We start from the raw sequence: 13,155 nt of genomic DNA on the forward strand, positions 1-13,155 counted from the left end.
TCCATTTTTTCACCATAAAATAGAGTGCAAGCTGCCAAATATTGGTGTAAAAACCACTCCTGCTGAAAGGATGCTCAGCAACCCTAAGGCTCTTCAGCCCAACTAACCCTTTGTTTCCCCTGGCACTCTGGATGTTTGAACATTGATTTACTTGTTCCTGGCTAGGAGACAAATGCGTCTTTTCCTTCAGAAGGACACCTATTTCTGCTTGTCTCATGGAAGAGAAATTCCATTTAAGTCAACAGAGAGATTTCAAAATGCAGCTAGCACACTTTTCTTGTAAGGTACCACTGCGAAACTTTAAAAAAAAGCTTTGTCAGTTATGCAAATAATGCTAAATTATTGTTGTACTATGTGACTCTTTCTTCTTGCCATTCACCCATTTGTCCCAAAAATAAAATTTGGCACGTGTTTAGATTACAGTGAAACCACTCTCAACTATTTATTGCTCATGCCAGAGAAGTAGCTCTAGGTTTGAAAAAATTATCTGAGGTAGGCAAGTTTTGAAAGGCCCTCCTCAGACTGCCAGCATTCACTTCACTGAATCACATTGATTTAGCCTAAAAAAATTCCCATTTGCAGGTGGTCTGGGGCATACTGGCCTTCTCCAAGTGCTGTTTTAATGAGTCACTTGGACTGGATTATGGTGACTCAGAGATCATTAAGAGGGCGAGGAACTGCCAGGCCATATCCTGGACCAAAACTAAGATATCATGAGGACTCTGTGTCCCAGGCTTGTTGTGATGTCTTTCTGCTGCCATCAGTTTTTTTGTACTGCTAAATTAGTCTTCTAATAGTGATCTGTCTTGCAGATTTTAGTCAGCTGATTTAAGTTTAATATCACTGACTTTTAACTAGGTGTATTTTATTCTTTCACACACCAGTAAATTCATACAGTGAAATCCTTTTGGAGCACTGGCTTGTGTCCTAGCCTGATGTTAATTTCCTCTCTCCTAATGTTGAGAAAGTATGAATGATCCCCATAATTTTTCTTTCTGTGGACAAGAATGGTACTAAAATGTAATGCAGAAAATGATTGATAAAGCAGGAGTAATAAATGACAGCTTTTGTCTGCTCAGATTTGCCATGTGGTTATAAACTCATCAGTGTATCACAGGTGAATATTTTGCCCCATGTGCACACACCGGGGCTCACTTTTTCTTTTTTCTTTTTTTTTTTTTTCCTTGCCTGGTGCCTCCCATAAGGAGTGGCTGTAAATTCACAAGGAGAGAGAGACCCTGTGAGGAATGAAATCAGATGTTTAATGCAGTACCCTGGGCTTCTCTCCTAAACAGGAAAAGCCTTGCAGGAGACACTGAACACGGTACCTACTAAAGACCAACTCTCTAGTGGAGGAAATGCCAGTGGGAGAAGATTTCTTTGGATAGGTTTCTTTGTGCCTGTGGTGCTTGTGTTTTCATGAGGCAAATGCTTCATTCACATTCACAAAAACACAAGGGAAAATCCAGCCTTTCTAGTTTGTAAGGTTAAAAACATGAACTTGGATAAAAAAGAGCAAGGCAGATCTTTCCAGCTGCATCTCCAAACCACTTCCCTCTGGCAACCTGCTGAGTGCCTGAAAGCTGGCACTGCTGAAGCCTCTCTCCAGAAAGCACATCGCTGGTGCTCTGAGTGCCAGAGGGAGGGAACACTAAAGAAAATGGTGTTTTGGTTCCTCCTTCCCTGGGCAGAGTGGGCAGAACCCTTCCCTTCTGTCCCAGCTGCCGTGCCCTCCTCCCTGTGCTGGCCACAGGGCACAGTCCCTGCTGCCAACAGCAGAGCTGCTCACTTGGCTCCTGACAGCTCCAGCCAGAGCCTGCCTGTGGGAATAACATCCTGGAAATCACTGTTTGAGAGCACAGACAGGCAGGCAGGGAATCAAGATAGACAACACTAGACACAACTTGATTCCCCTAGGATATTCAGGGTACAAGTTGGATTCACAGAGGCTTTTTTTAGCTATGACCATCTTTCTACGCTGAAAGTTGCCTAGTTCTTTTTTATTTCTTTTTTTTTTTTCCTACCCTGCAGATAGGCACAGGTTCAAAGTCATTTACAAAATAGATCTGAACTAGTGTAATGCTTATTATTATGGACAAGTACAGTCTTACATCTGGAAAGTGTTTAGCCTAAAGGACTTGCATTTTCCTTCTGCTATTCCTGAAATTGAAATATATATATGCAGCAATGCAAGATAACTTTCACCAGTGTGAAAATTCTGATTCCATTTCAACTTGAAGTCTGAGAGCTGCTGAAAGCACACAGTGAACCTTGTTCCTGGAATTTTTCATGCCTCTTTTAAGCCATCTTGTTGACCTGTCTTAATACCTTGGATGCCTTCTCTGGGTGGTGGGTTTTTGCTAGGAAGAATCACCTTGGTTTCTAGTCCTACCTTTTCCTTCACTCTTGTCACAGAACTGAATGCTTAAGTGACTCTTCTTAGAGAAATCTAGGCCTTTTTATATGTTTCTTTTTAAATGGTGGACAGAGATTTGTGTCATTTTGGAGTGTTTTGTTGTTTTCCTAGTTTGTATACTGCCAACATCTGTGCTTCTATTTGATTTGATTTTTTTATGTGGCTGTGACCACCCTTGTTTTCTGCTTTCCTATCAGAAAATGATGACTGAGCCTTTGAGAAGTCTGTGCTGAGCAGTCACCCCCAAATGCTCTCACTGTGATGAGTTCTTTCCTGTTAGAAAGTGTTACCAAGTCCTGCAGTGGAGTTTCCTCTCTTTTTTTAAAAAGAAACATTTGATGTTTTACTCAGCTCCAAGTTATCATCATCTACAACACCACGTCTCACACATGCCAAAAAAGTCATGCAGGTGTCCTATATAAAGAAAATATTTCTGAGGTGAAGGGAAGATTTCTTGATATTAGGGAAGCGTCCTCCAGTTACAATTGTACTTGAAATAGAAGGAGCACCCCTTATAACCTATTGCTAACTGAAGCAGCTGCAGAACACCTTCGTTAGTTAAAGCAGCCTGTATTTTTTTCATGGGAAGGCAATAAGGGGTGCAGTGTGAGTCCATGTGCCTTGTCTCAGATATGGACCTTGGTATCCACTACACTCCAATTGCCTTGGTCTAGAGAAAAACCATTACCCAAAAAGGAGTTAGGAGGAGACTGCCCTGGCTCTTAGTGCATCCTGTGCCCCACAGCACAGACAGGTTCAAGGGTGGGCAGACAGGTCCCTCAGCAGCTTCTGAAGCTGTGCTGGGCACATCCCTTTGGAGAAGAAACAGTGGCAGGGAATGGGTGTAAATATCCTGTGTGTTAAATGGTGGTGATTTGAGTCAAAAGTACATTTCTTTCATCAGCCACAGTTTTTCTTTCTTAAACAAGTACAAGTGGCACTGCCATTCATCTTTTAAACAAAAACATAACCAGGTAATTCCTCAGAAATGGAAACATTTGTGTTAGATATGTGTGTTCCTGAACACCTAGGCAGTTACTGTAAGCCTGGAGAAGCCATTGCCATTTCATGTCAATTTTATGTAGGTTTTATAAGTCTCTTTAACTCTCCTGTTTCCCCCAAATGATTGTTACCTTAGCAACTGCCAAGTTGCATATACAAGCTTGCTCCGAGAAGCAGAGCTTAGCAAAGTAAAGTATCAGTGTTTAAGGAGCCATCAGGAACACAGTGTTTATTGTGTTTAACTCTCTTATATACTCACCTACATAGATGAGTACGTTCTTCTATTTTGAGTTTTCCAAAACTTGAAATAAAAACCATAAAAAACCACCACCACCTCCCAAACCTCTTAGCAGGTAGTCAGCCATAGCATCAATTTTGTCCTTTCCTCTTCTTTCAGCTCCCCAGCTCTTTTCAAAACCTAATATTTCATTCATAAGAAGAGTGATCAAGCCTGCAAGGTCAGTGAAGTGTGCATTGGGTAAAACAGGAGGCAAGGCTTCGTGTGCCAGGTGATTCGTATTCACTTCTTGTGTCCATCACATGCACATTTTGATCCACATACAGACTATGACATTTAGCATGGAGGAACACATTGGGATAGATTCAAATTAATTTTGAACTTTTTTACCAACCACTTAAATCTAATTATTATTTTGTAAGATTTGAAAAAAATAAGAAAATCATCTTTTGCTGTCTTATCCTCATACTGTTTAATTTAAATGTGCAGGAACGTCAACCTTTTATGCAGTAAATATTACGGGTGTTTTTACATCTGTCATGTTGGGTTATTCTCCCCCTTTCCCCACAAGGTACCCATTAGGCAATCCTCCATCTAAACAAATGCCTGTCCTGTCACAGGAGCACGTCTGAGTTTGTTCCAAGCAGCTTGTCAGAGTGGCCAGGCTTTTATGCTTGTTTTCCAGCTGATTTCCTGAGGTGTAATCAGACAAGTGATTTAACCAAGGTTGTACATCAACTTGTTGACTGTGAGATTCTGGAATGCTCCCCTTTCACACACTTTTGTTTTCTTTACTTCTGCCACAACACTCCATTGCTGTGCTGAAGTCCCAAGACAGTGATCTTAGAATTGAATATTATTGATGTCAATGAAGTTTTTTTCTATCCAGAGTCATCAGGGTTGTTTTTTGTTGGTTTATTTGGTAGGTTGTTTTACAGAAACAGTCTTCCTAGGTTTGCTTTCAGCTCTACACTTGAATGGGAAAAAAATCAATTATTTCAATTTGAATATCCTGCTGAACACACAATTTGGAAGAAATTTCTCACTTTATTTTGTTCTGAATCCAGTAGAGACCACTTTTGTGGGACGTTATACCTGTAATACAAAGCATCAGCCACTAAGAAATAGACATCAGGAAATTACACCAACTGTAATGAGTTTAATTTGAAATCTATTTCAAATTGGTTTTCCTATACAATGACTGAAGATCATCAATTCAAGTCCGTTTTCTGGAGCCATACCATTGGTACTCTCAGACAACCTGTTCTTGGCTGTAGTGAGGCTTTTATGCATAGAGTTACATGGGTAAATAAAGAAGCAGGCAAGGCTAAGCCTTTTAATTTTGTACAAGCCTTTTAATTTTGTATGTTCTTGAGTCACAGTCATCCCATTCTATGTTAGCCAAGGGAGGGGAGAAAAACATGAAGGGAAAAGAAGAGGAAGAGGAAGAGATTAAAATTCAAAGCTTCACTCCCTTATTACTTTCTTTTACAGATTGCCCCGTCATAGGCAAAAAGTCAAAATCAGCACTTTAATGAAGAGCATTAGAAAGAATTTGCTTCCCTTTCCTGCAGGTGAAACAGAACTGAGTCCTCCATTTATCACAGCACCTCAGCATTCCAACACGGTGTTCAACCAGAGTTTTATTTTATTGAAACATAGTTTTAAAGCTAAGGCCTTTCTTTTATATCCTGTTCTCTTTCAGTTTTCTGGCTCTGGTCTTTTGCAAATATTTATATCAAAATCTTTTGTGTGGTTGAACGTTCTAATCATGTTTCTTGGGCTTGTGTGGTTTTTTTTTTTTTTTTTCTGAGCAGGCTGTAAAGGAGTATAGGGCCTCAACATTGAAATGTGCTAGGTGGGAATACAGTCATTCCATTGAAAAATATTTTTTTTAACAAAATAAAAGAAAAAGCAAAGAAAAAATAGATGCAAGCCTGATACCACTGATGGTTTGCATTGCAGGGTGCTGCAGCTCTTCCAGCCTGTCATAAGTCTGTCTGGGGTGCCAGGGGGCTAAGTACCTGTGCAAAGATGTCACAGAACTAAAGCCAGAGGAGAACAAAACAGCAAAGATTTGTGTATTTCCATTAAATATGAGAAAATAAGTTAAAAAGGCCTAACTTGACAGCCTGCAACCAAAAGTATTGTCAGACAGTAAGCAGAGAACAATAAACTGCAGCTGGAGTTGGTGCAAAACAAGATGTCCAGCCATGTTGTTTCAAGGAAAAATTTAATTGAAAAATTATGGAGTTTTTCCAATCATGAAAACATGGCAGCATAAACCATTATTTGTAAATTTTCTTTTGTTTCTGATCTCTCTTCCCAATTCCTGAAAAGACCATTAGCATTACTAAATACATGAATCAACACTGTGTATTCTTTTTCTGTCTTCACCAATGGTCTCACTAAAATGTGACTTATCAAGTATGAGGTCAAAGATGAAAGGTGTATCTTAATTAAAATAAAATCTCCAGGTAACTGAGTTTCTTGGGTGGATAACAGCAGAGGCTTGGGTACTGTACTGATGTAATGATGAGTCTCACTAATGAACTAATTAGCCTGCCTACACACACTGTGTTGTTCCTCAGTGCTGAATCTGATAAAGACATCTGAAAATAAAAGAATTGTCATGGGACAGAAGAGCAACAATCCTCTTTTGCTTGCCAAGCTCCAGTTCAGCAGCAGTTTGCCTCACTAAGATTTTCCTTTTATTTCCTGCACATAAAAAAGGTTGGTTAGTATTTTCTACCTCCAGTTTTTCATTGCTTCTTGAAAGTCAAGAAAAGATAATGGTTATCAGGAAGGACAATAAGCTAGAAAATATCTGATATGTCAGTGAGAAACTTGTGAAGAAATTATATTTGGCATTCACATTCTTCACAGGTATGATATAATTTTCCAGACTTGGAGTTGTGTAAGGGTTAATGTTTGTCAAACTTTTAAAAATACTTAAATACAGGCTATGCTGAAGCTGAAGAATAGTATTTTTATTGTTAATAATGTAAATAATGGATTAACTAACCACTGTGACAGTAGCTCTGTGTTAGCAAAATTTGAATGAGTGGAATATATATTTACTTAAAGTACATTTAAATAGTAGCTGATAGCTTATGAAATGAGAGTTGCTAGTCATAAATTAATAATCTCAGCGCTGAAAAACTTCTTTTGGCATACTTTGCTTCTGGAGTGGGTACACAGAAGCTAAATGGTCCAATTCATAAAGAAAAGCCTGCATTAAACTGAATCCAGAAAAGATGTTTCCACCTCTTCATATGTGCTTCACTGCTAAATCTATTAACCGTTCTGGCACAAATGCAGCACCTCTGGTTTGGGAAATGGACTTGAAGAAAGTCTCTGTGGATCTCAAGCATCCATTTCAATGGCTCCTCCTGAAGAAAGGAAGTAGATCTTCTGAAGTACCATAGGTGATCTTTGTATCTCATGTCTTTGGGGTCATTATAGTTTATGTGGAAGAAAAGAGATGAAAGTAGAGCAAGATTTTAGCCCAAGCCCATAGCAAGGTTCACTTCAGATCCAGTTTTCATAAGTAAAGCCTTTTTTTGAGGTTGGGATAGATCACACATTCCTTTGGTTCCACTGCCAAATCATTGAGGTATTGAGGTGTAAAACATTTATCTTCAATTCAGCTTCACTCCCATTTCCATCCCAACCTTCCCTATTTTTGAGCTCTGGGCCACCAGTGCCCAAGGCTGTGGATTAACAGCTGTCTGCCATTCAACAGAGTTGGTGCTGCTTTTGAACTGCAATCCTTTGTGCAGCCAAAATGCAACAAAACATTCATGCCAAACAGTGAAAAGGCAGAGGGGAAACTCGACTTTGTATTTCTGAAGTGTCAGAAGAGCTGCAGGGTAATAAAGAGGCTCTTTGGAGAGAAAAGCATCTTTAAATTCATTGGTCCCTCTTCAGGCGAAGGCACACAGGCTGAGCAGCAGCCACTCTATCTCAGACAGCAGAAATCTGCCAATCAATCATTCAATAATACTGAGTTCAGCACTAGCAGAACCTTTTGTCATATCAGTGCTAAAGCAAGTGGGGATTAAAAAAGTTTAAAGTAATATGGGGCTTGAGGGCTTTTTCCAGAGCCCACTGTTTCACGAGAAAGACAGGATAGTGATGATGTCATATCTCATGTCAGATGTGACTTTTGTATCTGATCCTTTTTATACTGTGCTTTTAAAAGGTTTTGTTTTCATTTGGTTTTTTTTCCCACTTTCTGCTACCATACTGAAAGAGAAAAACCCAAGCACTATATAAGTAAGGAAGGGGAAAAGTAAGGAGTAGGATTGTGATTTGAAGCAAAGAGGGGTTATCATGTCAAAACGGGATTTATTAACTGAGACAGCTGATGAAAATAACCTTTGGTAGTTTTCTCTTCCTTCCTAAATCCTTGACTAAAGAACTTAAGTAAAGACAATCCAACCATCTCCCCAGCCTTTTCCTGAGGAAGGTTTAAAGTTTGAAGTATAAACTTACAGAACAGTGTGAAACCCAAGTCACTGGAAGCAATGAGACTTACTACAAATGGGGCCAAATGATCCAACAAGTTCTGCCTCTCCAGAAAGAGTTCCTGTGGTTCTCAAATCCCTCCTTCTGCTCTCCAACATCTTCCCTGGGCAGCTGAGAGATGGAATAAGCAGCTCTTGGAAACAGAGTCAGAGCAGTGCAACAGGGAAATGGAGGTGATGTTGGCAGTCCCGAGTGTTTCCTTCCTTGCAGACGTTGGAACAACGGACTTCAAAAGGAAAGGGGCACAGAGAAAGGAACACAGTAATTATCCCCACCAATGACTACAGCAGGGATGGAAACAAGCAGAAACTAACACCTTATTATAGTCTAAACTGCTACTGTGTGCCAGTGGAACACAGCTATGTAAAACGAGGCAAACCCATATGATAAGCTCTGTGGGGAGGTCAGAAAATCCAGAAGAAATTACTGCTGTGCAAATGGCTGGAAAAGCTTGTGGCAGCTGGGGGAGGTGTTAGGATTATTGCTGCTGCTATACTTATAAGTCCCCTTGTCTCCACCATTTTAACAAAGAAAAGTGAACAAGATCACTTCTTAGCCAACAGTTTCTTTTGTACATACACATCCATGCATTGTAATCTTCTAAACATTTCAGTTTTTGCTCCCCTTTCTAAATCTTCCAGGTTAAAATGTGCTTACGATATGACAGGCAAGGTATGATTATAGTATTTTTCCTCTATTGCCTTCTCTCAAAAACCCTATGAAATGAAATATTACATAGGTAAGCTATCTGCATGCTTGATAATTTCACTCTATAAATGGAAAAAGGAAAATAAAGCAGAGGAAATTGTGATTCATGGAATACCTTTGTTCTGCTGATCTTATTCCTTGAGTAGTTCTTCTCTCAGTTCAAGGGAAAAATCACTTCTCATTCTGTTTCTTCAAGTATGCAGCTATTTTACTGCAGGAGTGAGACATCACTTGGAAACTGGCGATTTTTTCAGCTCCCAGATCTAGAATTGTGTACTGCTGTTAGTGTCTGAGCAACTCTCAAGAACTATGCCACCTCTTTTGACAATTATTTGAGATTTTTTCCCTTATCTGCTGCTATTTAATCGTCAGGGTTGTAGTGGAGAAGAGGAGCAGATGATGTGCTGGAGGGAGGGGGTTGGATTGGATTGTCTGAAGAAGAATCGTGGAAATTAATAATGACGGACACAAGATCAAGTTTTTTCTCTTCCAAAATGTTTTCTGTGATAGGTTTTCAGACAGGTATATTCAAAAATTACTACTAAGCTAAGAAACACTGCAGTAAATACCTTTTTTACAAAAGCTATATTGATATTTATGTTCTACCTTGTAATGAAAACTTCATTCAAAATTCATACTGTTTTCCTTTGGTTTTTTTTGTTTGTTTGTTTGTTTGTTTTTTTTTTTTTTTTGCTGTTCTGGTAATTGTTAATTTATGTATCCATACTTATAATCAGTACTTTTATCTCTCTGAACTGTGCCTCATTTCTCAACTAAGCATTTTTCAGTTAAGACATCTGAAGCTAGAAGTGACCTACACCAGGTTTCTGTTTCAGGTGAGAGTGTGATGCCAGGCCTTTGCCCACTTGCAAGTTTACATTCATTGTCAAGGTCAAGATCCCAGCCAGGTTAATGTGTGATAATCCAGTACTGAATGGCTCACAATTTCTTCTCATGAGAACTTTCTCTAAATACCATCCAAACATGAACACATTTAGCAATAAATGTAAGTTATGAGAGCCCTTGGGGGAATCCTTTTGGCCTATGAGCCTGAGAACCATCATTTCTGCCTCTTTCTTAAGCAGAATGGGAAACCTTATTTCCCAGGAGCTGCTGGAAGTGTGGAGTGATGCTCTGGGTTTTTGTGTGGGGCTATTCTTACAGCAATCACCATTTCTCTCAGACAAAGCAAGGCCAGTCCTGTGAAAAAGTTCTGCCTGTTCCCTCCTTAGGTTTGCTCAGCCTTTTGTAAAGTTGAGTAACCAGCTCATTGCTCATAAAACTGAACAAAACTACTTCAGCATTTGCAATACTGTAAGGATTGATCAGTGGGTGATGGAAAGTCACCTCTATCTTTTCTTGAACTGTAAGATAGAATCTGCCTTACATTTATTTTCTGCCTTTTCATCTGTTTAAATCTGCACATCTCTAAATAGTACTCACCCAGGTGTTACATAAAACTATGTTTATTAAATTTAGGTGAACAATTCCCCAAACATTTCTATCAACAGCTAGGATGCTGATAAATACCTGTTGTACCCGACAATTTATGGATGTTTAAGGGAACTCAATTGCATCATACAGGACAAAATGAACAGTATTCATAACCAAAATATTTATCATGAGAGCACTGCAATACTTTCCTGGTCTAGCAGATAATGGTGGGTGTTGTAATGACAAAGCATGACTGGTTCTGAACATTTCAAAGTGGCAGACCAAGCAGCTGCAGTATTTCTTATTTTGGAGGATGATAAACAGCTGTGTTATGAACCCTTCTTCTGCTGATGGAAAAGAATTTGTTTCTACTAAGGCTGTTGCTTCCGTCACCTCAGTAGGAAAAAAAAAAAAAAAGAAATGTTCTCTGTTAATCCTGAAGTCTTTCAAGATGAAAGTCAGCAAGATGAATGAGCACAGAAAAACCACCTAATATGTGGGCTTACTTTTTCCATACTGCAAAATTGAAATTAATCCCTGCCCTGAATACTGGGACATGACCATGTAAAGGGTGAAAGAGAGGTTAGAAATGTGGGATTTTTGAAAATTTTATTTATATATGAATTATTCAGATAGCTGCTGTCATAATAGGAGAGTTGTGGAAGACTAACTGCAGTCTTTGTCCAGAACACGTTTTTTCTCAGATACGTGTAGTTTAATGAAGAACAAATTCTGAACAAATTCAGCAACAAATTCTGAAATGCACAGAGCCCCTCCCCATGATGCCTCGTGTTTGCTTTTACTGCTTGGCCTTATGGTTCTCTTATAAGTATCACCTCTGGGGGTAGATCAGATAGTTAAAAAGAAAAAAAATTACCATGAATAAGAGGAGCAAGGAGAGACCCAAAAGACTGCTGTGATATAAAGCCCAGAAACCAGGGTGGAGGTCACTTTGCCATTGAACTGTGAAGAGAAAACAGGAATGTTAAAAAGAGAAAGCTGAAACCTGGAAAATACCTCAGGACATTTAGGAATTTGTGTATATATATATATATATATATATAAAGAAGTGTGAAGAAACAATTATCTATATTATTGAGGTTTAATTTGGGGTTAAGCAAGGTTTCAAAGAAGGGAAGGGAAGGGAAGGGGATGGAAATGGGAGATGAGAAGACATCAGTCTTGGAGTACCTGGCTGTTGCTCTGGAAGTGGAAAGCGAACAGTGGGAATACCATGAGATGGAAGGATGGCTCACCTCTATCCATTTGAGATAGTCTGGAAGTATTTTAGAAGCCTAACTTTCAGAAACTTGATGTGGGTCAGAAATTGGTCTCCTTGGGACAAATCACTGGTACAGATCTGCAAGGTTATGTTACATGAGTTAGGAGGAAAGTGACAAGATATAAATCTCTTGAAGACAACCATTAGAGATAATTGAGAAATGGATGATACAAAGAATGATGAACTCACAAGCTGATACTGAATTCACATTTATCTGTCTCATCAAGATCTATAATTATACAAAATTACAAATTAAGTGTACTTTCATTAGGCTCACACGTAAAAGGAAATAGCTTTTCTAATGATACGAGTAAATCTGCACTGGGGGCTCCTCAGTGCCAGAGCCAAATCTTTTCTGGCAGCTTAGAAGGTCCCCATTACCTTTTTAAGGTGAACTGGAAGAGCTGAACCTCACTAAATTTGGAAGTACATTAAGCATAACTAATTACAGTGAAACCCCCCCTCAGCCTATCTCCTGTTTTGTCTCTGCTGCTGGGGCTCTTATGTCTCATTTATTAAGTAAATTAAGGCCATTGTTCTGAGACCACTTGTTTCACCTCTTGAGTTCAGTCTTGTGTAAAAACACAGAAGACTAACATTTAAATAAATAAATGGGATTGTTTTGTCTCTGGTTTTGCATAATATTGTAATTCTCTGTGAAACACTTATTCTCCTGTCCTCACAGTTTCATATTTTTTTAGCTGAACAGTATAAAGAGAAGGGAAAGGAGAGAAACAAAAGTATTCCTCTGAGTTACCTGGATCCTTTTCTTTGTGTAAAATAGGTGCAAGACCCTTATCTGGTTGCCAAATCCATCAATTAACAGAATCACAGAATCACAGAATAATGAGGCTGGAAGAGACCTCTAAGAATATCAAGTCCAACCTATGCCCTAACTCCACAACTAGACTATAGCACCAAGTGCCAAGTCCAGTCTTTTTTTAAACATATCCAGAGATGGTGATTCCACCACCTCCCTAGGAAGACAATTCCAGTATTTTATTATTCTTTCAGTGAAATTGTTTTTACTAATATCCAACCTAAACTTCCCTGACGTAGCTTGAGACTGTGTCCTCTTTTTCTGCCAGTTGCTGCCCGGTAGAGTAGATCGACCCCACCTGTCTGCAACCTCCTTTCAGGAAGCTGTAGAGAGCAATAAGATCACCTCTAAGCCTCCTCTTCTCCAGGCTAAACAACCCCAACTCCCTCAAATGTTCCTCGTAGGGCTTGTGTTCCAAGCCCCTCACCAGCCTCATTGCCCTCCTCTGGACGCACTCAAGCATTTCAATGTCCTTCCTGAACTGAGGAGCCCAGAACTGGACACAGCACACAAAGTGTGGTCTCACCAGTGCCGAGTATAGGGGAAGGATGACCTCCCTACTCCTGCTGCTCACACAATTCCTAATGCAGGCCAGGATGCCATTGGCCTTCTTGGCCACCGAGGCACATTGCTGGCTCATATCCAACCGGCTGTCAACCAGCACCCCCAGGTCCCTTTTTGCCTGGACACTGTCCAGCCACACTGTCCCCAACCTGTAACGCTGT

General features: G+C 39.6%; 2 long non-coding RNA genes across 3 annotated transcripts in view; one reads left to right on the plus strand and one right to left on the minus strand.

The window, feature by feature from the left end:
* Positions 1-13,155, plus strand: part of LOC116808539 (uncharacterized) — a 262,272-nt gene that overhangs the window by 177,816 nt on the left and 71,301 nt on the right. The gene's annotated exons all lie outside the window — the stretch shown is intronic.
* LOC140684427 (uncharacterized) lies at positions 933-11,293 on the minus strand. Its single transcript, XR_012056678.1, has 3 exons — positions 11,206-11,293; positions 9,010-9,157; positions 933-8,412 (listed from the first exon to the last, which is right to left on the minus strand). It is a non-coding gene; the product is annotated as an uncharacterized lncRNA (long non-coding RNA).

Source organism: Taeniopygia guttata, chromosome 6, assembly GCF_048771995.1.
Source record: "Taeniopygia guttata chromosome 6, bTaeGut7.mat, whole genome shotgun sequence".
NCBI lineage: Eukaryota > Metazoa > Chordata > Aves > Passeriformes > Estrildidae > Taeniopygia > Taeniopygia guttata.